General features: G+C 44.4%; 1 protein-coding gene across 1 annotated transcript in view; it reads left to right on the forward strand.

The window, feature by feature from the left end:
- The first annotated feature begins 13,335 nt into the window (after positions 1 to 13,335).
- The window catches only part of ADAT1 (adenosine deaminase tRNA specific 1), a 121,416-nt gene continuing 108,325 nt past the window's right edge, over positions 13,336 to 26,426 (forward strand). Inside the window, exon 1 of the mRNA XM_078669208.1 lies at positions 13,336 to 13,398. The gene's annotated coding sequence lies outside the window, so the exon portion shown is untranslated. The remainder of the gene's footprint in view (positions 13,399 to 26,426) is intronic.

Genomic DNA, 26,426 nt, shown 5'->3' on the forward strand with positions numbered 1-26,426 from the left:
TAAGTTTAAACCGGTTTGACGATTAAATATAGGAGAGGAAAAGGTAATTTTTGTCCTGAGGAAGGTGGTTCCATTGTTATAAACCACCGGAACGCATTGACGCCTTGAGTTATTAAATTTATATTGTACTGAACCATATATTGAAAGAAAGCAAACTATTTGTATAAGAGTGAGTCTTTATGTTTTTCAAAATTAATGCATTTGAATGACAAACGTAATTATATGTCTCAAAGCCCTTTCCTATTTTGAGATTTTAATTTATGCATTTCTCATGTTTTTAGATTGTTTGACGATATATTGGAGATAAAGTACTTTTTTATTAAATGATATTTATAAGTGTTTCAATATCCGGCCTGTTTTTGTATCTGTGACTTACGGTTGGTTGTATGTGAGTCCGTTAGAGCGTCTGTAAAGTGGTGCACCCAAAGAGAATTATACTTTTTGACTTTTAGTCACACATCCCTGTGTGCCATGCCTCCAGGCCACTTCCCTAGCATAGATAAGTCACCTCTCTAGCTGGGTGCACTATACTAGTGGTGAGGGTATAGGTGCATGAGCCCAGTACCCCTATAGTGTCTAAGTCAATTCTTAGACATTGTAAGTGCAGTATTGCCATAAAGATTATATGGTCTGGTAGTGTGTCATTACCAACTCCACAGCACCATAATGGCTTTACTGAAAACTGGGAAGTTTGGTATTGAACCTCTCAGCCTATTAAACCCACACTGATGCCAGCATGGGGTTTAATGAAAAATGCCCTCATAGGGCATCTTAGAGAAGCCACCCTGAAAAACAACCTACCTCTAGTGTCCTGGCTAAGTGGCTGCTCGCCATCTGCCACCACCAGACATGTTTCTGGACCCCTGGGTCGAGAGTCTGCAGCTCTTGGGGTCCTGAAACAAAGCACATCCTGGGATGAGGTGCCAAGACTCCTCCCCCAGGATGGGCAGGGTCCACGAAAGGGAAGCATCAAAGTCTTTGTGAGCTACCCCAGCCATTTGGTGCTCCCAGCAACTGGCCCCCACTTTGGGCAGGAGAATCGGCCCGAAAACCGAGATAGGAGGAGAGATATGCCCACCTTTGTCAATCCCACCCCTCAGGTGGGGGAGGCAAGGTGAAGCACAACTCTCAGTCCCTCCATCTTGCAGATAAGGGGACCCAGCCAACCAGAGTGAGGCTCATGCCCACTCCCACTGGAGGGTGGCATAATAAGGGGTGTACCCACCCCAAGCAAGGACCCATTGGTACCGTTCTGTACCTTTCTGTAACGCCTCTAAATTTAGTATTTACGGGCAACCCTTAACTTTGCCTCCTCAGACAAGAAGAAGGACGGAAGAGCCGTGCTGAAGAAGAAGAGGAGGAGGACACCAACTGACTTGGCCCTAAGCCCTACCGGCCTGTAGCAACCTCGACCGACTACAGCGAAATCCCGGTGTGTCCTGCAGCCAGCAGCCCCCAAGAACCTGGAGGACCTGCCCTGCCTTCCCAAACCAGACTTTGTCTCCATGAGCACCGGATTTGCTCACCCATAGACTCTGGCCCCGGCCAAATCCGCGAGTCTACACCACTCTGCACTCTGATTCCCACGGCCCGAATGGCCCAACACCCTGAGGACTCCCCCCACGCCCCCAGTGATCCTGACCTGGGGGTCTGGTGATCCCTGACCTGCCTCAAGTCTCCAACCGATGCCTGCATCCACTTTCTGGAAGATCCCCTGACCGGAGCCGGTTAAAAAAAAAAACACGCCAAAATACACCCCTGCACCCGACGTCCCACGGCCTTGGGTGGCCCAAACGACAGTGTTCTGGCATCCCAAAACATCCCAACTTACCTCTCCAACCGGTGTTCGTCTCCAAAAGATCTTCGTCCCCGAGCCTGCAGTGTTTGTTGCAACTGGAGAATCCCCATTGAAATCAACAGGCACCCAATGCCAAAACAGCACCCTGCACCCAGACGCCCCTGTGGGTGCTCCTAGTGTGCTAAATATGACCCCCCCTTTGCCCTGAGCCTAACACAAGGAGCTTTGCTCCCACAACCTTGTGGCCTGCTCATGAACAGCCACCAACCGGAGGTCCCCTATCGCCCATTGGATAACATTGGACCTCCGCACACGGACACACTAGTGCCACAGAGGGTGCTTTGAGAGTGCATCCTTGACCCTGGGGGAATCCTTCGTCTAATCCCAAGAAACCGACTCCCAAAACAGAGTACTTACCAGTAAATCGATACCATTGTTTTCTCCCATTGTCCGCTTTTCTGTAAAAAAACTTTTTAAGTCTGGAGTTTGTTTGTATGAAAACCTTAAGAAACTGCATATGTATAAAAATGTAATTACTTAATTTTTGTCTAGGAAATGTTCCAGTGTGATATCTAGGCATATCACCCTGAGTAGCAAAAGTAACGTACACAGTAATCTACAAGGTAACTGAAAAGTAATTTTGACTGTTGACTTACCTGTAAACCAACCAACTGCATTTCACTGCATAACCTTGCATGGTATTATTATAGTTACCTATACCAGGCTTGGCTTGGTTCTAGAAAATAAAATATAACTAAATATTTTTTATAGCAACAAATTGGTCCGAGTTCAGTCTTTATGTGTGTGACATCATTTCTTGCCTGAGTGTGTATAATAAATGCTTAACACTACACTCTCATAAAGCCTTACTGCTTGCCCGCACTACCACAAATATAGAGTAAGGTATGATCTACATTTACCACTGCCTACCTTTAGGGTTCCACTGGACTCTGTGCACACTATACCTTACTTTGGTATAGTATATACAGAGCCAGCTTCCTACACCAGTCACCTAGAGAATGACTGCAATTGCAGCGCAAACTCGCCCTTACCAGACGGGACTATCTCTGACAGTGAGGACTGTCATGAAATTGATGGGCATGATGGCATCATGCATTCCCCTCATACCACATGCAAGACTGCACATGCATCCCATACAAGAATGGATCTGCAACGGACAGTCGCAAGCCACTGGGAGGATCGAGTGGTTGTCACAGCAAGGGTGCAAAAGGAGATATATTGGTGGAACCTGACCTATGTGGGGATAGGGACAGCTTTCAAATCACCAGCCCCCACCGTGACCATAATGATGGACACATCCCACAAGGGTTGGGGAGCGCACACGGATAACCTGAAGGCAGGAGGACTCTGAAGCCCCACTGACGCAATGAAACATTTAAACTACCTGGAACTAAAGACCGTTTTCCTACCCTTGAAAGCCTTTAATGTGCATGTGATGGGACAGACAGCACTGATCCAGACGGAAAACATGATGACAGTGTTTTACCTCAACAAACCAGGGGAAACAAAGTCCTTCCGACTGTCAAGTCTAGCACATGAGATATGTGATCCAAAGGAACACAACACTAATAGCAATACACCTTCTGGGGAAGTAGAACACAGAGCAGACAAACTGAGCAGGTAAGACATCATCTAATATGAACAGGTGAATTGGTCAGGAACATTTGCATACGCCTTTCACCCATTACCCTGATCTATAGAGTATTGGACAAAGCCAGACAACAAGGGGCATCATGCTCACGGCCCCACAGTGGGCCATTCAGACATGTTATTCAGATGTGCTGGAGATGTCCAGAGCACACACAAGGAGATGATGGACGAAGCGCTGAAACTTTTAAGACACTCACCCCCAGCCACAGATCTGGGTTGAATCCATAATCGTTCTTTAGCTCACTTCACCACCCCAGTTCAGGCCCAGCCAAGTGCAAATCAGTCTTGACCCTGTTCCTCATGGGATCAGTCTAGCCCGAACTGCCAAGACAGATCTTCCCTGGACTGGAAACGAGCATCCTGGGACCAGTTTTGGGGTACCAACCCTCATCAGCCAGGCTAGCTTGAATCCAGTGGCAAAGTGAGCAAGGGGCCCATGTCTGAGCACACCCTGCCAGCTTAGGGCGAACAAAGCAAATACAAGGAGATGATGACGGAGCGCTGAAACCTTTGAAACACTCTTCCCCTAGTCACAGATCTGGGTTGAATCCATCATCGTTCTTTAGCTCACTTCGCCACCCCAGTTCAGACCCAGCCATATGCAAATCAGAGGGCAGATGATTCCAATTAAGGCAACACAGGACCTGCTAACCATACAAAACAAAAGAGTGTACCATCCAGAAACAGCCACACTCAACCCAGCAGCATTGCTCCTGAAAACCTAGAACATGGACACCAACAGCTACCTCGTAGGGCAATGTAAATACTGAGGGAGGCTAGAAAATCAAGCATGAGGAAGTGGTACATGGAGAAATATTCCTGGGTGCACGGGCAACATTAAGATGGAAGCAAGGACAAAACGGGAGAATGTACTAACATACCTCTCACACCTCCTGGACAGAGGTGTGACATACGCATCACTAAAGGTCTACCAGGCTGCAATAGTGGCCTACATCAGAGGTACAACAGGAAAAAGCCTCTTCATATTTCTGGTGGTAAAACGATTCCTCGAAGGATCAAAAAGAGTAGCACCACCAAGGGGGGCACCAACCTCAACATGCTGCCTGAAGGTCAACCCTCTATTCTCTGCAGATCCTTAGTTCCTTTTCCTGAGAGTGGTTCTAACCTTTTCCCGGGAGAGCAGAATGCTGTCTTGAGGACAAAGGCTTGTGTGCAACCGTAAAAGGCTACTGGAAACTTTGGGCAACTTTCTAAAGTTGCTATTTGTGCACAAACTTACCTTAAATTCAACTTGAGCAACAAGTCTGGTTTAATGCAGCAATTATCTCGATACTTTGATGTATCATATTTAGCAGGCCCATTTGGATGTTAGCACTGCTGAGGGGTCAGCGTGTAACTCCCTGCTCTCCAATAGGGTGATTAGCCTTTTCACAGTAAAAACGACAACATAGTGTTTTAATATAAGGTTAATAAAACATGTCCCTCTTTTTAATAGAATGGTACCTGCCTTTAGGATTCAGAAGGCCTGGCTTAGGAGTGACTTATAAATATAAAAAAATGAGGTTTAGGCTTTGCCCTTGGCTTAAATGCCAAAGTTGAGCTAGCAGTTGAAAGCAGCTCTGCTCTGCCAGCAGGCTGGGAGTCATATTTTGCTTCGTCACACTTGTGGTGGCACAATAAGTGCTGAGGTCAACGAGGGGCACTTAACTCGAGGCCCTAGGTACCTCTGGTACCATATACGAGGGACTGATAAGTTAACTTATATAAATTGTGGGTAAACCAGTTATACATGTTTTTAAGGGTTAGAGTACTGGCACTGAGGCCTGTTTGGCAGGACTGTCCACCTTAGAGTTGAAAACCCAGCAGCATCAGTCCAAAGGTTTGAGGGTGATCATGCAAAAAGAGGCATACATTGCAAGGAGGAAGGGAATTCTAGTCAGAAGGTGCAAGAGTTGAAGGCAGAGGATCAGGTGACAGCATCGGAGGTTAAAGTGGAACCCCTTTCGTGAACAATGGTAAGTGAATAAGGTTTGTAAGCATGATCACTAAACCCAGATGTGTTAATGAATATGTATGAAAATGTTCAAGAATTCAACAGGTCCAATAAGACCAACTCTTGCGACCCTTCACAGTAATACTCTCATAACTCAAAAATGCCAACTCTATCTACACAAATACATGATTACACAGTACAAGGAATGGTGAAGACAACAAATATAAAGGAGCAACATATGGTCTGTTAAAAAATAAACAGTTTATTACAAATTAATAAAATCACAGGTAATACACATCAATAAAATGCCATATGTTAGAATTATTTCTGGATCTTTTTTGTTTAAGGAAAAAAGTTGATCCTTATCCACATCTAAAATCATACAGGGTCAGGTTATTCACAGTATATGCAGTATATAGAAAAACACAATTATCAAAGATGTCCAATTTATCAAAAGTTGTCGTTATTCACAATATCTGCAGTTAAAAAAAATCACAATTGTCAAAGATGTCCAATTAAAAAGTTGTCGACGCAGCGTTTCGGTGTATTATATCATCACCTTCATCAGGACAAGACAGTTCTATACAATAGAAAACGTACAATTAGAGACATTCATCACAATAATTTACACAAGGTATTTTTTCACACAAAAAAGAGAAACACTTTCCTTATATTATCAATGAGGTACTTCATATTATCACCATAATCATAGGACACTTATTTTACATAATAGAGGGCATTGCTGTACTTAAATAGTTTACGAATTTGAAGTTAAGTTGGGTATAACTAGCGGGTAAACAATTTGGAGTAGCTGACTATCACTCACAAATAGCTGAGCTCGATTGCTTCATATGCATACCTGTGGGTATTGGTTGGACCTCTCGTCTTAATTGGAGGTGATTTTATTGGTGTATCTCTATCGAAAAAAACTCTGATATGGTCTGTTTGGTATCACTTTCCTTTCTGTGTAGGGACATACAATTTTGTAAAATAACCAAGCATTCATGGGGCCAGGTCTCATCTATTTACATGGGAAGATAATGGCTATGTTTTACTCATAACATTTTAAATTACCTGTCATGTTCAGGAACCCAGTGATGAGGATGTTACTGGAGGGGAGCCACCGCTTGTTATTTGGGGTTAGTTACCTATAACAAAATGCATGCGCTTAACCACCTGTTACTCTTTATGATCCTGGTATAGATACGTTTATTTTTAACCATTCTAACCATTCTACTCATTTTTGTAAATATAGGATTACTACAGCGTGACTGGGTACTGGGTAATTAGCCGTACGTGGTGTATTAGCATAAACTGACCCGGAGCCATCATGCTCGACACGGCATTATGTAAAGGGTTTTGTAGCCGTGCATTTGTTTTAACTGAATATCGGCAACTTGGTATTACATGTTTGTTGCCTCTGCCAGACGTGAGGCGGAATGATAAATCGACCCGTAGCCGTCACAGTCTATACCACATGGTGGAAATGTCTGCCGAGCCGTGCATTTGCTCTTAAGCTAATACAGATATGATTAATTGTATCACCCAAAAAAAGTAACACACGTCATTGCGATATGGATAATTAAGAATACAAATACGGGTAGAAGGAAACACTTTAGGCAAAGGATGTTTACAGAAAAGTATGTTTCCAAAGGAAAGGTTTTCATTGGGAGTAATACATTACAAACGGTGGGTCAGCAAAAGACCATTAAATTCAACCGTAAACCGACACCCTAAGCTGATAGATCTCTAATGTGGAAACTAACTGTAATAGTAGTTACTAGCATAGCAGGCTCTGTAAACTAATCAAATTGATGCGTATTAAAAGAACAAGATGAGAGAGATACCACAGAATAAAAGAGATATAATTTTTATAACTCCTCGCAGGTCTAATTGAAGAAAGACACGAGGAACGAAAACTCAGCGCTGAATGAGAATTATAAGTACCCAGTCACGCTGTAGTAATCCTATATTGCGGGTGAGTAGAATGGTTAAAAATAATTGTATCTGTACCAGGATCATAAAGAGTAACAGGTGGTTAAGCGCATGCATTTTGTTATAGGTAACTAACCCCAAATAACAAGCGGTGGCTCCCCTCCAGTAACATCCTCATCACTGGGTTCCTGAACATGACAGGTAATTTTAAATGTTATGAGTAAAACATGGCCATTATCTTCCCATGTAAATAGATGAGACCTGGCCCCATGAATGCTTGGTTATTTCACAAAATTTTATGTCCCTACACAGAAAGGAACGTGATACCAAACAGACCATATCAGAGTTTTTTTCTATAGAGATACACCAATAAAATCACCTCCAATTAAGACGAGAGGTCCAACCAATACCCACAGGTATGCATATGAAGCAATCGAGCTCAGCTATTTGTGAGTGATAGTCAGCCACTCCAAATTGTTTACCCGCTAGTTATACCCAACTTAACTCAAATTCGTAAACTATTTAAGTACAGCAATGCCCTCTATTATGTAAAATATGTGTCCTATGATTATGGTGATAATATGAAGTACCTCATTGATAATATAAGGAAAGTGTTTCTCTTTTTTGTGTGAAAAAATACCTTGTGTAAATCATTGTGATGAATGTCTCTAATTGTACGTTTTCTATTGTATAGAACTGTCTTGTCCTGATGAAGGTGATATCATAATACACCGAAACGCTGCGTCGACAACTTTTTAATTGGACATCTTTGACAATTGTGATTTTTTTAACTGCAGATATTGTGAATAACGACAACTTTTGATAAATTGGACATCTTTGATAATTGTGTTTTTCTATATACTGCATATACTGTGAATAACCTGACCCTGTATGATTTTAGATGTGGATGAGGATCAACTTTTTTCCTTAAACAAAAAAGATCCAGAAATAATTCTAACATAAGGCATTTTATTGATGTGTATTACCTGTGATTTTATTAATTTGTAATAAACTGTTTATTTTTTAACAGACCATATGTTGCTCCTTTATATTTGTTGGCTTCACCATTCCTTGTACTGTGTAATCATGTATTTGTGTAGATAGAGTTGCCATTTTTGAGTTACGAGGGTATTACTGTGAAGGGTCCCAAGAGTTGGTCTTATTGGACCTGTTGAATTCTTGAATCTTTTCTCCCCTGGTCCCTTATTGTATCCTTAAGGAGTCCTCCCTTCCTTTGATTACTATGTGTGAAAATGAACATAATTGTTGTGGATAATTTTGGTGTAACACTTATGACACCGTCACATTTACAGTTATGCCCTGTTTATAAGTTCATGACAGGATGTTTAGTGCCCCCGATGCGAACATTCTAAGTCCGATGTAGAGTCATTGCATTCCAATGGCTGTTGATAAGCAACACAACACACCCCATTCCACGGTTAGTTTTTCAGTATCAATTGTTGCTGTAAATTATATTTTACACTTCTTTTATGTTCTGGACATAGAATATGTGTAGCGTTGGCTTGCTATTCTGCTGGCTAGACCTTTGGTTAATGATGATGTCAATGCTTTGAATATTCATGTTGTAAATTATAGGAGACAGTTTTGTATGACCATTGAATGGTCAGTTGCAGCTGTTGCATGGTTGGAAACGCACTACGCCAGCACTAGGGATGCACTAAAAGACTACCATAGTAGAAAAGAGTGGTCAATAACCGGAGCCAGGAAGCAGCAAGAAAATGGCTAAGTGCACGTGGTTTTGTAAGCCCAGCACCCCAGTGTGCCATCATTAAAATGCAGCAGTTACTATATATAAGCCCCAAAAAGTGCTGTGCAAAATTTCCTAAATAATGAGCTTTAAAATGTGCAATGCTTCAAAATGTTGAGTGCCCTAAAAAGTTCCTGGGAAACATTAATATATTGTATATCTCCATGAAAACAACCCAAATGTGTCTGACATTCTATGCTTATATAGCAGATTTGTTAGTCTGTTATATAATTGGGCATTAATATGTCTGCTCGTTGCCAATGTGTACTCTTTTTGCAGGTCCAGTTGCCTGTGCTTACATAGGCCAGGATCCAGACCTCCTCTGCAACACTCCAGCTCCTCAGCTGCTTCTCGAAGAGCCTCTCCTGGTTCGAAGATAACTCAGTTTGGTGCTACAAATACCCTGAGACTACTGCTGGAAAGTAGGGGAACCCACTTCATCCTGATTCTGGCAGCAATTTACCTCCGGAGAAACATACTGAATTTGCCCTGGTGTTATATTCTGACACCAGAACATAATTCAAATGCGCATGCACGTTGTCTGCATTCAGTTTAGTGCAGCAACGTGAAGGCAGCTAGGGGGCTTTCTTATTTTACCATCAAGCTGGGAGCAAATCAAAGACCTACTTTAAAGGCCCATAGGTCCTCCTGGCTGGGACCCTTCTAAAGCCTAACACCTAAATGTAGGAAGGTGGATACCTGACTATGGTTACCCCAGATTTTTTGCCTTGAGTTTAGCTGGTTTTCGACTTAGTTGGCCTGGGATCCTGCTAATCGGGGCCCCAGGCTATCTACCGCTCTCTGTAAAATGGACTCCATGTACCCTAGGTACATAACTAATTGGATATTGAGGCACCTTATCAGCCCCTGTATAGTGTACTATAGGTACCCAGGGCATAGGTGCACCCAAGGCCTACCAGGGGCTGCAGCATATCTTTTGCCACCCCTGGCTGGCCATCCAAACTGACACAACTGGCTGATCACTCAGCTGGGGCAAGGTTGTGTAAACACCCCTTGCTTAGATATAGTATTCCTATGTCTAACCTTATCTGGACACATATGCACCTATAAGTCACTCCTATGGCAGGCCTTAACAATCCTGGAGGCAGAGTGCTTGGTTTTATGTGAGATGGTGCTCTAGCATGAGCTGAGCCTGTCTGCAGCTTTTGGAACCATGTCCTTATAGCTGTTCTAGGATATTGCAATACCATATACTCTTAAAAGCATTATAATCCTCGCGGTTATTGCTAACTTTGGTTTGGCTTTATCAAAACATGTCGTGTAAGGTGTCATACGCTTTGGAATACTACCCTCTCGCCAGTTCTGGCGACGGGGGTAGCATTCCACCCTTCTAGAGGGAGAAGACATGTTACTTCCATTAATCCCGGTTAAAGTTAACCAGAGCCTCAGCATCACAAAATGGATGCTGCTGCCACAGACACAAGTCTGACCTCCTGCTGCTGGGATCCCTTTCAGCGAGGGAGGCTTTTACAATAGGTTTCCTGTCACAGGGAGGTGCTAGCACCACCCCAGACAGGAGATAGTGGATTGGGGCAGGGAGGGCTGAATGAAACGAGACACTGCCTGGGGCACACAAGGTGTCCCATGCATAGTCCAGTTCAAACCGGTGCTGGGGCACTCCGGCCCCAGCTCTGGCGCGAAACTGGACAAAGGGAAAGGGGTGTAACCACCCCCTTCCTGGGTCCCACCCATAGGAGGGACCTAGCAGGTAATCCAGCCCCTTGGTTTGGAATAAAGTTAGGAGCTGTGTCCTTAGACTTTAGATAATCCTGACTGAAACTCTGATACGAAACTCTGGACCCTTCGACATCCTACTCGACGTAGAAGACTGAAGAATCTCCCTTGTGGTCAAGGAGTGACCACCCTGTGCAAGCAGGCACCATCAAGCGCTCAACGGTTTGCTTTGTTGTTGCTCCCGCCGGAGCTCGAACGACAGAGCCTGACAAGACCCTGACTTCCAGACATCCAACAGTCCGATCCACAGCCACAGCAAAGCTGAGACCCGTGGAGGCGACGCGAGACGTGGGACCGGCCATCTTGGAAAGCCAGCGAAGTGCTTTCTGTGCAGCTCCTGAGGCACCCTCGAAGCTGTGCATTGGGGATTGAGAAGCCCCAGCCCCGAGCATCCTTTGCACCGAAAATCACCTCTCCACACTCACCGAGTGCTGCGTGGGGCCCTTTTGCATTTTCCTGCTCAACGCGTCTGTCCGATCACTTGCCCGTTGGCTAGTGGCCTCTATGACGATGAACCTTTGATTTTCCAATGCTGGTCTGGTTGCTCCAGACTGGCCCTTGCTCCCCTGAAAAGGAGCAGCCCATCAGACCTTGCTGGTCTGATCCAGAAGCCATCTTCGATTCCTGCGTGGGTTGCATTTGCCAAGGCCTGTTGACTCCGAATCGAGATCCGACACCGCCAACAGCGAGTACTGCGGTGCTCCTGTAGAGATTTACATCCCTAGTGTCCTAGTTTTAAGTGGTTAAGTTCTAGTCTAGTCGGAAGACTTCCAAATCTGCAACTTTCTAACTTTACGCACCCATTGACTTCTATTGGTGCACGCGTGTGCATTTAGATACTGCACCCGCATCCTGTGGGCCTCCCACGTCCTAACTGCTGTTAGTCCAGTGTAGCCCCAGCGATTCCCAAGGCCCTAGGCCTTACCATTGTTTGTGACGTGGTACTTATACCACTATTTTAGTATATGGTTTTACGGGCCACCAGGGCCTATCCATATTTGTGCAACTTTTGTATGATATATTAAGTTACTTGTTATACGCTTGTGCTCCTGTGCTCATAAAGAGTTAAGGGGACCTATTTAGAAATAAATACATATATATTTTGAATATATAACCTGTGTGGCGTCCTTTCATTTGGTATTAAAAGGTTTGCATATGGTAAAACAGCTGGCTTCACATGCCCTCTTGAGTTTAGCCTAAGACTGCTTTTGTCATGCCACCACTAGGATAGCTGGTCTATAAGGTTGACTTTACAACCATCACCATAAGGGTTGTTTGGACTGGTGCAAGGTGCTCACTAGAATAGTGAATATCATATACCAGGCCAACTTCTCACACTAAACACCAATGTAATGGAAGGAAACAATGGCACGCAGCGTGTTCCCACATCACAGGTAGTTAAGATAAACTATTGGAAGGCAGTTTTTAAACTTTGTTCAAATCTCTATGTAAGCGATGTACTTGCAATCCAAGAATGCAAGATTTATCTATCTGCATGAGTAATTAATCAAATATTGATTTAAATGACACCCACTATCACCCCCCTTAAACCTTTTTATAACGCTACTCATACCAGTGTAGGGTGTAAGAGCGCTTTATATCATACATAGGCACAATAAATCATACAAGTGTGTAAATCAATGTAATGGAAATGTTAGATAAGACAAAAAGGATTATTAGGTGTAGCAATCACATATTATTTGTAGACATGTGTTACGAGTGAATGATCAGGAAAAACACAATGTGGGGATATAAAACGTAATGTGGTGATTGTGTGGGTCTGTACTAACAAGACTTTATTACTTCCTAGAGAAACCCAATCTTAAAATAACAACAGATAGAGAAAAAAGCAATAACAATCTAAACCCACGATTCACAATTTGCATGCAGCTCCTAGATATCGGCAAATAGATCAGTGTGTTATACTAGAAGGCTTGCAAATTATGAAGTGCAAGTAGCAAAATGATCTCAGTATCAAAACCAGTAGCACACTTTACTTATCTAAATAAAATATGAATTTGTGATTTGGATGTTACACAGTGTGCTTTGTAGCAGGTACATTAACCCTCTATGCTGCTATAGGAGTCAAAGGTGTGACTGGAGAAAACACAGAACTGAGTAAACCTCTAGTTATCTTAACGCTGTTATAGTTCTCTCAAAATTACTCTGCAGCAGGTGTCCTAACCCTGTAATTTTAAAATGCAGCCTCTTCGTGACCAATTGTGTACTGTAGAACAAACGTATTGTCCTGACAAATAATCTGCCGGCAGCTGCGGGTCCCCACACACCCTCGCTCACGGCTAACCCGGTCGCTTAGTTAGGTCCGAACTGTCCGTGCGCTGATTAACTCGCACAAGCCACCAGACACACACCGCTTTGCATTTTTTTGCCCAGCTTGAAGTTGAAAGGGGCGCAACGAACGTCATCAAAACGTGACGACGTGCTTCACGTGACGGAAGGCGTCGGCTAAAAGAACCAGTCTCTATCGCTGTCTCTTTGGTGGGCAGGATTACAGAGGTGATGTACACATATTAATGGCACTGGGGGTTTGGTTGAGATGAAAAACCGAGTATCTGCGTCTGCCCTGCTTGTTGAAAGAATTTGATATGATACAATTGAATCGTACGGCGTGAAAAGTTTCTTCCACGGGTAGTCTCTTATTATACTGGAGCCTCAGTGGAGCTCAGCCTCATAATTTTCATGTCGTTTCATGGTTTCGAGCGTGACTGGACGTGATGCCATCCTACTCGGCTCTTAATGCAGTATATTGGCGACAAAAACGACTAAGAAGTGATGGGCAGAGACGAGCTAGTGGTCTCTTTTGGCCCCAAGAGCAAGCCGATGCATCAAAAAAACAAGCACTGGCGTTGCCAATAGGTTTCGCATTTGGAAAGTTGGAGCTATTGGTTTTTGTAAATGACATTTTATATTTATATATCGTTATTGGCATTGTCAATAACAATTTATAAATATAAAATGTCATTTACAAAACCAATAGCTCCAACTTTCCAAATGCGAAACCTATTGGCAACGCCAGTGCTTGTTGTATGTGTGAGTAAGTTTGTGTTGGTCAGAGGGGGGTGGGGCAGACAGATATTTGAGGTTGTGGGAGAACACATTTGGCTACTATATGGCTCCTCATACAGGTTCTCAAGCTGGCACTGCCTCCATCTTTATTTATTTTACATTTTGTTAATTTGTTAAGTGCCACATGTCACCTTCTTGTTACTACGGAGTACTGATCTTTGAGCCTGTCTGTTGAACCTTCTTACTTCGCTATTGTCTCTTGTTATGGTAGGTGGCTGTGCACGTACTTATAGGTCTGTTGTGTGTAATGCCAATGCTGGATAGAGTTTTGGTTATTAGGAAGAGCTGTAACCCTTCTGAAGGCCATTGTCGGTTTTTCACGCTCCTCGGGGCATTAGTGGCAGCTTCCGAAGGTTTTGGTTGTGTTTTTCCTTTTTTGGAGGGTTGAGGTAGAGCACAGCTTAATTTGTGCCCGTGCTCGCTCATGGCATTGAACTTTGAACCGTTCCTGGAAATACTTGAACTGCACAGACCATGATCCAGTTGGGCGATACGGCGGAAGGGGTCAGTGGTGTGCTCCCAACTCCGGAATCCCCTTTTAATGGCTCCCGGTAGCCATAATAGCTGACGAGCTTGTTGGAGATGCGCCTGCGCGCCAGAGGGGCAACGAGGCCCATGACGGGAGTTTGGCAACCTGTTCTGCGACCCCGAAACTATCTCTACTGATGAGGGAATCAATCCCGAAACACGAGCTAGGCTCGTGTCTAGAGATGATCTAAATACAAGTACTTACTTGCACCGATTGAGGTGAAATACTTTGAAAATTGAACTTTGAACCGTTCCTGGAAATACTTGAACTGCACAGACCATGATGCAGTTGGGCGATACGGCGGAAGAGGTCAGTGGTGTGCTCCCAACTCCGGAATCCCCTTTTAATGGCTCCCGGTAGCCATAATAGCTGACGAGCTTGTTGGAGATGCACCTGTGCGCCAGAGGGGCAACGAGGCCCATGACGGGAGTTTGGCAACCTGTTCTGCAACCCCGAAACTATCTCTACTGATGAGGGAATCAATCCCGAAACACGAGCTAGGCTCGTGTCTAGAGATGATCTAAATACAAGTACTTACTTGCACCGATTGAGGTGAAATACTTTGAAAATTGAACTTTGAACCGTTCCTGGAAATACTTGAACTGCACAGACCATGATGCAGTGGGGCGATACGGCGGAAGAGGTCAGTGGTGTGCTCCCAACTCCGGAATCCCCTTTTAATGGCTCCCGGTAGCCATAATAGCTGACGAGCTTGTTGGAGATGCACCTGTGCGCCAGAGGGGCAACGAGGCCCATGACGGGAGTTTGGCAACCTGTTCTGCGACCCCGAATCTATCTCTACTGATGAGGGAATCAATCCCGAAACACGAGCTAGGCTCGTGTCTAGAGATGATCTAGATACAAGTACTTACTTGCACCGATTGAGGTGAAATACTTTGAAAATTGAACTTTGAACCGTTCCTGGAAATACTTGAACTGCACAGACCATGATGCAGTGGGGCGATACGGCGGAAGAGGTCAGTGTTGTGCTCCCAACTCCGGAATCGCTCATGGCATTGTCAGTCTTTCTTTAAAAAAGCGCATGAGCAAATTGTTTATCAATTCAATACACTATTACGAAAACAGTAATATGAAGGTGGTCAGGCGACTCTTGCAATTTTGGGTCACCTAGTGTTGTCAGAATTGTTACATTTGTACAACTGTAATGGTAAGCAGGTATTGTTTTTTTTACCTTCCTTCTAACTGCGCCTTTCAGAAATGTAAGATGACTTAGCTACAGATTTTCAAGACACTGACGAACAATGTAGAGAAGAGTGGTGGGCGAGAGACAGACGACTGTAACGCAGGCACGGGGGTTGTGAGACACGGAGGCAGTGTGAGACCACATACCATATATGTTACACACATATTCCCGTAGGTCTGTATTACACAGACAGGGGGTGGGTGGTCTGTGAGAGAGAGCCTGTGTTAGGCTTGGGAGAATGAGTTAGACAGAGTGGTAGGAAAGGAGGTGGGAGGTGCACGGTCGTGCTAATTACAACACACGGCGAGAGCAAATGGAAGAGACACAGGACAGAATAAGGAAGGAAGGGAGACAGCGGAGCGTGAGGGGGCAATAAATAGACTAGGAAGATAAAAAGACGGAGAGAGGGATGGGGTATGTAGCGACGTAAAGAAGGAATAAAAAAGTGGTAGCGAAGGAGGATAAAGGGAAAAGAATGAACAGTCGGCAATAAAGAGGGGAAAGAAGCACGAAGAAAGGGTGCCGGGGCAGACAAAGTAGAAAGAGGCAGGCAAAAGCGGAAAAAAGTTGCTGGCATATAAGCGTTTCAGAACCCCAAATTTCTTTAAGGGTTCTTCCTCAGAACCGGGACTAGGCCAAACACTGTGATACACATAAGAAATACAAAATGAGTGATTAGATAGCTGTCCCTAGTATTACAATTAGCTCTACTTATTATGCGGAAGTTTAACAAAGCTCGCATCGGACCTAACTTGTAGATTCAGATAATGTGAGGGGGGCATTGCATCATGGAACTAGTAGTCTAACAACTGGCCATAATGATTGAAATTAAGGAAACAAGCTATGGCATCATACCGAGAGTCAAACATGGGATTCTAAGCTCTTGACACCAACAAACTTACCACGATTAAACTGCGGGTAGGGAGACAAGGGAAGCCGGATGGGGGCGGGAGAGCCTGGTGGGGGGGGGCGGGAATGCGTGCGAGGGGAGAAGTGTGGCAGGCAGATGCGCGGAGGGAAGCCGGATGGGGCGGGAGAGCCTGGTGGGGGCAGGCGGATTAGAGAGATATAGATGGGTGAGGGAGGGGAAAGGACGAAGCGTCCAAGTAGATTTCTTTAATTAGGAATGCACCCGCTTTGTGAGCGTCCCTGCTGTAGGTGAGAGAGGGGGGTGAGGAGGGGGAATGGAGATGAGCATATTTAAAAGTTACAGCGCGATGGGGAATGGAGATGAGCATATTTAAAAGTTACAGCGCGATGGTAAACAAGAAGTGGCAAACACAACAAGCTGCGGGCGGCAGGACTTAATGGTTGAAGAAAGTAAACACCCGGGAAGCAACAACGAGCAAGGGTGAGGAATAGAGGAAGCCGGGTGGGGGGGCGGTCAATGCGTGCGAGGGGAGAAGTGTGGCAGGCAGATGCGCGGAGGGAAGCCGGATGGGGGCGGGAGAGCCTGGTGGGGTCAGGCGGATTAGAGAGATGCTCATGCTTGTGTGGTCACGTGACCCGCTTTTGTGTTCACGTGACCTCACATGCACTGTGAAGAAACCGCAGTGAAACCGCAGTGGTTTCACTAGTCGATCAAGCCCTTGAATTTTCGCATATTCCATTCGCAAGCGAATGGTAATAGGGGAAACCTAATACGGGCAGAATATTTCGTATATACCAACTACACAATGTGCCGTGCTTAAATGCTGGGATGATTAGCCCTACGCTTTTATAATGCTAAATTCAAAACCTCGAGTCCCAGAGTGCGAAGCGCTGTTAGAAGCTGGTGTCAGACACTATTTTAACAGCAATCTCATACCCATTGTCAGCGGGCAGTTTGTGCCCTTTATTAAGCACTGTCGTTTACAACCTGCAGTAACTAGTCGGTGTGTATTTAAAAAAAGCTAAGCATTAGTAACACAATTCACTTTAATTGTGAAACATGCATTTCGTGCCTTCAAAGGATTGTTGGAAAGTCCCTTTATGTTTTTTTTACATACATTCCTAAAACACTGAAATTATTTTTGCAAGTCTCTTTTCAGGGGTGGTGTGGCAATTTAAACAGATCCTGCTCCCAGTGTCATTCACAATTCTTTAAGCACCAACGCGTGTGCGTTACTACAGAGAATTTGAACCACACATGAGGTTTATGCCCCCATGACGTCACACTGATAGCTCCAATGATTGTTGTTTGCAGTCAACTGAGCTGATAGGACTGGCGATGGATGCAGCTCGAACATGAGATGCCCAGATTCCCGACTGAGATGCCATTGAATACGAACGAAAAGTGCTCCGGGCAGCTTTCAGCTACGCCTTTCTTTCACCTGTGCAGTAGCTTAAGCGAGCTTTCTCATTCTGCTTCATTTCATAACGAAAATGGGTGCCTATCAAATCCTGCTTAAGTGTGTTGTAGCACGGTGCTTGCTGTGGGCCAGGAAGTGAGTTGAGGTACTTGGCCTCCTTAAAACCCAGTGATTAGCTGTGCTTTTCTCACATCCCTGTTTTACCAAAAAGGGGTAACCCTGTGTCCCTCAGAACCTGGGTAAGTATGATTAAAGACAAACAAGCATTAGAAATGCAATAGGTCTCGCAGCATTAGAGTTAGTGCTTTTAGAATTGTTAATAGGTTTTTTTGTAAATCTTTAGCATGAGGTTGAGGGTGAGTGAGGGTGAGTGAGGGTGAGGGGTTGAGGGTGAGTGAGGGTGAGGCTGAGGGTGAGGGTGAGTGAGGGTGGGTGAGGGGTTGAGGGTGAGGGGTTGAGGGTGAGGGGTTGAGGGTGGGTGAGGGGTTGAGGGTGAGTGAGGGTGAGGGGTTGAGGGTGAGTGAGGGTGAGGGTGAGTGAGGGTGAGGGGTTGAGGGTGAATGAGGGTGAGGGAGGGTGAGGGGTTGAGGGTGAGGGGTTGAGGGTGAGTGGGGGTGAGTGAGGGTGACACAAAAGGTACGAGAAAAAGAACGACGACAGGCTGCTATGGTATTAGGCGCACATACATATAAGACCATGAGCACACAAAACACGCCCATTGTGGGAGAAGACGTGCAGTAACACTTCCAGCCCACATAACTAACAGCATGAAACCATGTGCTGCCTTGCAGCACACTGCTCAATGTCAATCTTTTATGTATGCGTCTACATGCGACTCAGTCATGATACCAAGAACGAAGGAACTTCAAAATTCTGATGTCACGATACTGTTCAAAATAGTATGAAGGCGAAAAGTTTGTTCAAATCTGCAATCATAGAACAGAGCACTCTAAATGTAAAATGCTGTTGCATGTTGTACACAACGCGTTTCTCACTTGCATCTACGTGAAATTTCAGTACACAACTCATCGAAGGTGTAGGGCACAGGCGAATCCCTTTAAAAACGCTGTATGTTCATTCTTAAACCAGTTCCGTAAAAAGACCGTAATACTGTGAGTGTGTCTGCTGTAAGACTTGGTGATATCAACATCTGTTCTCGAATGCGTTTCTCAATTAGAGTTACCAAAAATCGTAAAACAGACTCACCAAAGATGAAAGGTAGCGTGGGGTTCCTTTCAACACGATCTTTATTCATTGAGTAACACGCTCTGTAAAAAGACCGTAAATGCGATAAGTTTACCCGCACTAAAACTTGGAGATGCCTGCCGAGTTCCCAGTCAAGAGTAAGCACTTCTAGAATCCTCTACTCACCAGTCGAAAGCAGCCTGTGGTGTTGTCTCCTGAACACGAAAAACGCGAAAAGCACGGAAACGAAAATCCGCGGGTGACTGAATTTAATTAGCCTGTACCTCCTGAATGCGCTTCCTGCATGCGCATGAAAAGAGGACTAAGCTTATGCGCCATATTGAATGGGTAACTAGACCGTAATCTACGCTAAAAAGCGGTCCATATAAGAAAACTGCATACAGCTGAGACACAATTAAACAACTCAATGCAATGGTCTGAATGTAAAAAGAATCCAGCTAGAGGGTGCCCAGATCTCCACAACAAGGCGAAATGCTTATGAAATTCGGTGGTTTGAGCAGTTTAAAAAGTGCCTGGACTATCCGCTAGATACTGTGATTTAAATTCATAATGAAATGTAAACGTCAGGAACAATATACTCGTTGCTTATTTAAAAAGTTCCTGGAAGTTTGTGTGTTTGAATGCTAATTCATGAAGTGAACGGACGGAGGAGAGGGGAGGGGGGAGGAGAAATGCGACACGGCGGGAAGGGGAGGGCTTTGCATTGGACTTACCGGAGGACTTCGACTGCGAGGAAGACCGCTCACAAGACTGCTCAGCAAGTAGGGATGTGCAACCTTTTCCCCTTTCGACCTTCGTGTAATTTGAACTAATGCGGTTAGCACCCGCAAACTGAAGTTTACGCGCTTTCACGTTAAAAGTAGGAATTTCATTTCCCTCTGAATTTTGGTTTGAGAAAAAGATCACCAATATCGACCCACTTCCAACGTTGCAAGGAAAATGGTTTCAAAGTGTCTTTTAACATGTTTTTATTGGCGGAGCGGGGGTGTGGGAGAAGTGCGGCTGGCTGCCTGATGGAGTGGAGAGCGGGCGGGCAGAGAGAGTGAGGGGGCGGAGCGGGGGTGTGGGAGGATTGCGGGAACAGACGGGAGGGGAGGAGAGTAGGAGGAGGAGTAGGGGAGGCACGGCCTAGCGGCCGTGCAATCAAGAAGTGAGGGGGCGGGAGAGTAGGCAAGGCAGGCGGCTGGGGCCATGTGCACGCGCTTTTAAGCTCAATGCGCATGCGCATTGAGCTTAAAAGTCACGGGCACTGCAAGGAATCGCCACGATTCCTTGCAAGTTAGATAAAGAGTCGATGAGCCCCTATAGTCTCGCTTGCTCGATGCGCATGCGCATCGACAGGCGAGACCTAAAAAGGTTCTGTCGGGTGAAGGAATAAATTGCTTTTGAGTGAAGGCTAGGTTAGCTCATAACACCATATAACCAATAAGAATGAGAAAACCTCTCTGACAACAGATATAGTTCAAAACTTTTATATAAGAAACAAAGTCACATTTAAACACCGGAATTACTTCATTCCATTTCAGTTTCAATCATATGTGAAAAGTGACTATTGGTGAGCAAAGTGAATAGTGCAACAAATTCAGTGACACTTATTTACAATTATATACAAAGTTTATACACGGAAAAATGGGCGGGGGGAAAAGATTTTTGGCGGTCAGAGTTCTAAGTTAATACTCCAAGGAGACAGATGGTAACTGTGCCCGTTCCCGGAGGTTTCTTGACCAGTATTGTGCGTCGACGTTTCGATCCTAGTGTGCCCCGATTGGTGGTCACGCGGATCTTTATCAAGACAGGGGGGAGGGGGGCCTGGAAGAGATTAAAAAGGGGGGGTGTCAGAGAGGTATGGATCATTTATTTGTGCTGATACAATCTGGTGAGTGCATTATACTCACAGGGGGGGGTTCTGGATTCACAGGAGGCAAATGTCACACACTGTAGGGAAAGCCAATAAGTCGATCTGGGAAAAAGGTAACTAAAATCAGTCCATTTTCAAAAACTGACAAATCAAGCGTTTAGACAGGTGCTGTGTGGGAACATGCAATGCTTGCATGCAGGAAGTGATCACATCAGGAATCGAGTGATGTCCTGACACTCAAGTTATTGTTTATGTCAAATAAAATAATTTACCAGGAGAAGCGGCATTAAAAATAACCAGCGCTCAGGGTTTGGTTTACGGGCTGCAAATTATAAAACCACCGGTCGTGCAGGATTATTAATTTACCAGCGCTCATGGTTGGGTTACAAGTTATATAAACGACCACCAGACGCGCATGAGGAAACAGCAACACTGAAGCGGAATTCGTGAGCTGACCAGTGCCTAAACCGGGTATGGGGAAAACATGCTTGTGTTCTGTTGCGAACACCCCTAGTGCTATTCAGATGGCGTACCCAAAGTGGAGAAACGCTTTTCAGAAGAGCAGGGTACCGACTGTCATTGTTCGCGGTTGCTCGATCAATGGAGATACTGGGCGCGAGGACGTTAAGCACGTCGGTCGCATAGCAACGCCGTGACGTCAGTGTGGTGCGTCATAGAGCCGGCGTTGTGCTAGGCCATCATTGGGTGAGAATGGCGGGCCCCTGGGTAACTAGGCAACGCGAATGCTGTTACCTGTCGCGCTAGGAACTGTGTCAAACGGCTGTTGGCGCGCAAGAAAGGATCGTGTGGTTTAGGGAACAAATATCAGTAATTCAATAATTCAGTGTGTGATTAAAAAACACATTCAACAGTAATTCAATACTTCAGTGTGTGATTAAAAACACATTATAAGCGATCACAGAGTGGACAATGTTGCAATTAAGTGAAGCTGGAAAGGAAAATCACAAAATATAGGACATCATGCAGGTTTGTTCCAGCATATCATGGAAGAGCATACTACAACATATAATTCAAGATTGATGAATAAACTCATGCTCATAATAGTCCCATTTGTTTAGAAATCTCCTCATGTTCGTTTAATCCCTGGCTTACAGAGTTCAGAATATGGATCCATTTACACTCCTTTCTATTGAGGGCAGAGGTAATGGAGCCACCACGTGGGTTCACATTGATTTTTTCAAGTATACGCCAGCGTATACTGTCTGGATCATGATTCTGGCTAACAAAGTGATCGACCATGGGGGCCCCCTGGACTTTACAGCGGATTCTACTCATATGCTGCAATATGCGAGTCTTAACCTTCTGTGTTGTTTGGCCCACATAAGGTTTTCCACATGGACACAGAACGATGTAAATGACGTTCGAGGTATTGCAATTTGTCAAGGAGGGCAATGTGTATGTTTTGTTGTGGTGTGAGAAAGATGGTCCATCAATGCATAGCGGGCATGCTTTGCATGTGCTGCATTTGAAGTGTCCTTTCACTGCAGGCAGGCCCAGTTGATCCCTCAGGGTGACTGGTTTTGGGGGTGCCAGAAATGCTTTTACCACGTTGTCCTTTATGTTCCGGCCTCTTTTGAAGGCAAATAACGGGTCTTCATTGGTATTGATCTCTGATGCAACCAGATTCCAGTATTTCTTTATTGTTTTCTTCATGATGTTGCTCTTGGAATGAAATGTAGTAACACAGACCAGATTGGGGGAGACAACTTTCTTCTCTTTTGGAGCAAGCAACTCCTCTCTTGGATAGTACCAGGCTCTTTTTTTGGCACGTTTGAGTAATCCCAATGGGTAGCCTCTTTCGCGTAGGCGGTTGGTAAGTGTCTCACACTCTTTGAAGAAGTCTGTTCTTTTTGTACAGTTGCGTCTCATACGTAAGTATTGCCCGAAGGGCAAGTTGTCACGTAGATTACGTGGGTGGTTAGAATCATATTTTAAGAGGGTGTTTCTCTCTGTAGGCTTTCTGTAGAGGTCACAAATGATCAGTCCATCCTCAACCTTAAATAGGAGATCCAGAAAGGCAATGTTCTTTTTATCGTAGTTCATCGTGAACTGGATATCGTTGCATCTGGTGTTCAGCCAGGTGAAGAAGTCTTTTAAATCAGCTTCAGTACCAGTCCATATCATGATCACGTCATCAATATATCTTTTCCATATTGATATTGAGTTGACGTATGGATTCCTTGCTGTGTATAGATGTTGTTCCTCATATTGGTCCATATATAGATTCGCTAGGCTGGGTGCATAGGTCGCGCCCATAGCCACTCCCTTGCATTGAATATAGAATTGCTGCTGGAAAACGAAATAATTGCGTTTCATCGCAATCTCCAAGAGATTGGTAAGGAAATCCGTTGGTATCCAGTGCGGCGATGGCCGTTTATCCAGTACATCACGTATGGTATTGATTGCCTCATTTTGGGGTATGGATGTGTATAATGAGGCAACATCCAATGTCACCATGAGTTGAGTGGCTTCATCATAGGGTTGGCCTTCCAGTAGTTGGATGATATGCATTGAGTCTCTCACATAAGATTTGGTTTCCGCTACCAATGGTTGGAGAAAATGATCTATAAATTGATTCACAGGTTCCAAAACGGATCCACAGCCGGAAATAATCGGTCTCCCTGGTGGATTATCCATCCTTTTGTGTACCTTTGGCAGGGTGTAGATGGTAGGAATGCGGGGTTCCTTTTTAATTAGGAAGTCTCTTTCAGGCTGACTCAGGAAGCCTTTTCTGACACCATCGTCCACCAAGGTCTCAATCAAAATTCTGATACTTGATGTTGGATCTCTCTTGGTTGGTTGGTAGCTTTCTTTTACGTCGAGTTGACGTTTGATTTCGGCCACATAATCATTGGTGTTTTGTAGTACCACCGCTCCTCCCTTGTCCGCAGCCTTGATGATGATAGAGGTATTGCTGCTAAGGCCTTTCAATGCAAGGTTTTCATCCTTCGTGATATTATATTTGATGTAATGCCTTTCCTCTAAACTCATCATCACCTCTTGCATGACTATTTGTTCAAAAGCCAGTATTCGTTGGCTCATACAGTGGGCGCCAGGAGTGAAGGTAGACTGTGGTTTGAATGGCGTGGCTGCTGTTTTTGGGGTATAGTCGTTCTTGCCAAAGTGGTATTTGAGCCTAATCTTTCGGAAGAATTTTTGTAGTTCCAATTTAGTTGTGAAAGCATCTGGTCTGCTGGTAGGAACAAATGATAGTCCTTTACTGAGAACACTTCTTTCAGCCTCAGAGATGCAGTGGTTAGACAAGTTAATGATGGGATCTGTAGGGGGAATGTTGGTTTGGACAGAATCTTTCATCACAGCGGGATGTTCAACGACCGCTAGTGTTGGTTCTCCTCTGATTGTTGTTATGATTTCCTCTGAAGTATTCACAACATCTATTTCCCCAGTCGGTGTTTCTACCATCAATGTGTTGGTGGTATATTCTTCTCTGGTTTGAGTTATCATTTGAAGGTTCGTTTCTTGGGTAAGCCATCTGAATAGCACTAGGGGTGTTCGCAACAGAACACAAGCATGTTTTCCCCATACCCGGTTTAGGCACTGGTCAGCTCACGAATTCCGCTTCAGTGTTGCTGTTTCCTCATGCGCGTCTGGTGGTCGTTTATATAACTTGTAACCCAACCATGAGCGCTGGTAAATTAATAATCCTGCACGACCGGTGGTTTTATAATTTGCAGCCCGTAAACCAAACCCTGAGCGCTGGTTATTTTTAATGCCGCTTCTCCTGGTAAATTATTTTATTTGACATAAACAATAACTTGAGTGTCAGGACATCACTCGATTCCTGATGTGATCACTTCCTGCATGCAAGCATTGCATGTTCCCACACAGCACCTGTCTAAACGCTTGATTTGTCAGTTTTTGAAAATGGACTGATTTTAGTTACCTTTTTCCCAGATCGACTTATTGGCTTTCCCTACAGTGTGTGACATTTGCCTCCTGTGAATCCAGAACCCCCCCCTGTGAGTATAATGCACTCACCAGATTGTATCAGCACAAATAAATGATCCATACCTCTCTGACACCCCCCCTTTTTAATCTCTTCCAGGCCCCCCTCCCCCCGGTCTTGATAAAGATCCGCGTGACCACCAATCGGGGCACACTAGGATCGAAACGTCGACGCACAATACTGGTCAAGAAACCTCCGGGAACGGGCACAGTTACCATCTGTCTCCTTGGAGTATTAACTTAGAACTCTGACCGCCAAAAATCTTTTCCCCCCGCCCATTTTTCCGTGTATAAACTTTGTATATAATTGTAAATAAGTGTCACTGAATTTGTTGCACTATTCACTTTGCTCACCAATAGTCACTTTTCACATATGATTGAAACTGAAATGGAATGAAGTAATTCCGGTGTTTAAATGTGACGTTGTTTCTTATATAAAAGTTTTGAACTATATCTGTTGTCAGAGAGGTTTTCTCATTCTTATTGGTTATATGGTGTTATGAGCTAACCTAGCCTTCACTCAAAAGCAATTTATTCCTTCACCCGACAGAACCTTTTTTGTCTTTAATCATACTTACCCAGGTTCTGAGGGACACAGGGTTACCCCTTTTTGGTAAAACATTCTTTTGCAAGTGCTGACTTGCGAGGGTCATTTGTTGTTGATTCATTTCTCTCATGTAAATTTTCTCAATGTACAAATACTTAAGATCGTATAATGTCTGACAAAGAAACTCTTTCATACAGTGAAGAATACATAGCGAAGTTAATACAAGAGCAAAGTTCTTCTAGCTTCCTCTTAGGTTCAGATAGATCAACCGCTGATGTAACACTTAATGAAAAATTGTTGAAAATAGAAAGACTAGAAAATAAATTGATCCGTTCTCGCCTGCATGGGCACGTCCTCACCAAGTATCTGGCATCCAATATAATTCCCAAGGGCTTACAAGTCAGAAACGAGCCTGGCATTTTCATCGACGTGCCAAAATTCAGGGAAGGATTCAGTTTTGTGGCCAATAACTGCTCCAGGCACTGGATGGTGCTAGGGGTGGAGACAGCCATAGACTATGTGAAAAAACTAACACAAGAAATTGCGGATCTAAAGAAAGAGATACTTGAAGACGGGGCACTTACAAACGCCAAAGAGGCATTGGAAAAGCTGAAAAAACTCTGGCTGAGTTTAACACTGTGACATTAAACAGAAAATTGGATAAACTCACCAAAGATATCCGTAATTACGATAAAAAAGTCACTTATCCCTATCTTGCCGACGAATACTACCAGCAAGACGACCAAGGTTTCTTCACAAATAGAAACAGACAAGGACCTAGAAGGTTCGCAACTTTCTCTGACTCATCAGCAGGGAGCGGCTCGGAATCCGAACAA

This window comes from Lissotriton helveticus, chromosome 12 (assembly GCF_964261635.1).
Source record: "Lissotriton helveticus chromosome 12, aLisHel1.1, whole genome shotgun sequence".
In the NCBI taxonomy this organism is placed as follows: domain Eukaryota; kingdom Metazoa; phylum Chordata; class Amphibia; order Caudata; family Salamandridae; genus Lissotriton; species Lissotriton helveticus.